Here is a 2,241-nt window from a genome sequence, read left to right as displayed (position 1 = left end):
AAAAGGAAATGTTTACAGATATAAGAAGGCATTTAATGTTTTGAATTTTTGTTTAAAATGGAGTTTATTTGCTCAGTACACCAAATAGGATGCTTGCAAGCAGTCCTGAAAAATATGACAGCAACATGCAGATCAACAAAAATAGTAAGGTTGTTTACATAAAGAAAAATTTCTTAACTATTATGACAACATACTCCCAAGAAGAATCTTTTCTTCAGTTAATTATACATTCTTCAACAAAATTAAAAAGGTAATGGATTAAGTGGAAGTCTGCTTGTAAATTTTTCATAAAACTAAAACTCCAAGCCAGGCATGGTGGTGCACACCTGTAATCCCAGTCCTTGGGAGGCTGAGACATAAGGATCACAAGGTTTAAAGACAGCTCAGCAAAAAAAAAAAATTTTTTTTTTTTGCAGGTCTAAAGATGGAACCCAGGGGCATTCTACCTCCAAACTACACCCTCAGCCCTATTTTTTATTCTTGACTTTGAAACAGGGTCTCACTGAGTTGCAAAGGACCTCGCTAAGAAGCTGAGGCTATCCATGAACTGCGATCCTCCGGTCTCAGCCTCCCAAATGCTGGGATTTACAAGCATTTGCCACCAAGCCCAGCTTTCCCAGGAGGAATTTATAGGAAGTAAATGGGGGTGTACCCAGTAACATAGGTTCTCCACTGAGTCCTGGGTCAAACTGAAGAAAAGAGTATTTTAAAGTGTTATCTAGTTCCATAATAGAGCCTGATTCCCACAATAATAACAGTAATTGGGCACACTGAAAATGGTAACCACATTCCAACCATCGCACTGATTGTATGTCTACGTTACACAATGGTGAGATTAGAAACCAGTGTGAGACCATTGACATGGTTAAATGTTTCAGAATTGCTTTGTCTAAATGTGTAGCCAGCACCACATGGTGAAATACCCCATACACCATAATCGTTTGGATCTGACCATAGCATATCACACATTGGGCCCTCAAATGGAACTTCTTGTAAATGATCCAGGGCTTTTATAGGATCCAGTTTGTTTGTTTGTTTGTTTACTTATTTATTTGATGGTACTGGGGTTCCTGGAAACACTTCTACCTCTGGGCTACACTCCCAGACCTATTTTTATACTTTTTTAAATTTGGAAACAGGGTCTCTTAACCCAGCGTGGCTGGCTTCAAACTTGCGTGATCCTCCTGTCTCCACCTCCCAAGCGCGGGGATTACAAGTGTGTGCCACCACGCCCGGCTGGATCCAGTGTATTTGTGGATGGAGAGAGACCATCATGGAGACAGAATATCTGTTCATCTACTAAATCTATAAGTAGAAGATAATCAAAGAGATTGTAAAGTATTTCCAAATGTTGGCATTTCCATATCATAGATGTTCATCATAAAAGTCACATATTTTGGCAATTTGACGGCTTTCATGATTTCCTCTCAGTATTGTAATGCATTCTAGATAATACACATTTAATTCTACAAGAAGAGTCACAGTCTCTACAGAATAATAACCTCTGTCTGCATAGTTGCCCATAATTAGATAGTTTGTATCAGGTGATTTTCTACCAATTCTAAAAAGTTCCATAAGGTCATGGAATTGGCCATATACATCTCCAAAGATACAAACAGGGCATCGAACCTCTTGCACTTTTGATTCTTCTGTTGAAATTTCCCTGGCCTTTTTGCATAGCATCTGGACTTGGTTCTTTTTCAGCTATTTATGCTTGTTCAGCTGTTCAACCCCCTGGTCCAGTTCCATGGTGAAGGCCTGGTCATTCATGGCAGCCTGCACTCTGGCCCTGACCCACCTGGCGCGTGCATCCCAGATCCATCCCTTGGGGAGGATGAGGGAGCAGTAGAAGGCTGCTGCCTGGCCTCTGGGAAACCCACCCGCACCCTGGGAATTGCTGAAGGGCACCAGGAGGTGAGGCAAACACTGCATAGCTCTTCAGTGCTGTTCCCAAAGGATGATGGTTGCCCATGACTTCCTGTTGTCTAGCATCCCTTTTCTCTCCAGGAGGTATTTTTAAAAACTTAAATTGAAAGTTAAAATTAAAAAGGAATTGCTTTCAGGTAGAAAAAGTCTGTATATGTGATAAAATTGGTTATAGTAAAAATTTTACAAAAGCAAGCCCAGAGAGAAAAATTTTACATTTTGTTAATATAATTTTCTGTGATTCCTGTTGTCTTTATTTACTATGCCTAAAACAATAATTTTTCTTTTGATACTGAGGACCAAGGGGCATTCTAC

The 2,241-nt window shown here is 39.9% G+C and overlaps 1 pseudogene across 1 annotated transcript; it reads right to left on the bottom strand.

Moving 5' to 3' along the window:
• Positions 1 to 627: 627 nt before the first annotated feature.
• On the bottom strand, positions 628 to 1,770 carry LOC308263763 (serine/threonine-protein phosphatase 2A catalytic subunit beta isoform-like; annotated as a pseudogene). Its single transcript has 2 exons — positions 1,231 to 1,770; positions 628 to 1,007 (listed from the first exon to the last, which is right to left on the bottom strand). The product of its transcript is annotated as a serine/threonine-protein phosphatase 2A catalytic subunit beta isoform-like (transcript).
• Positions 1,771 to 2,241: the final 471 nt, after the last annotated feature.

This window comes from Muscardinus avellanarius (genome assembly GCF_963383645.1).
Source record: "Muscardinus avellanarius genome assembly, chromosome: 5".
Lineage (NCBI taxonomy): Eukaryota > Metazoa > Chordata > Mammalia > Rodentia > Gliridae > Muscardinus > Muscardinus avellanarius.
Note: the sequence above shows the minus strand (reverse complement) of the source record. Positions and strands in the feature narration are given on the sequence as shown.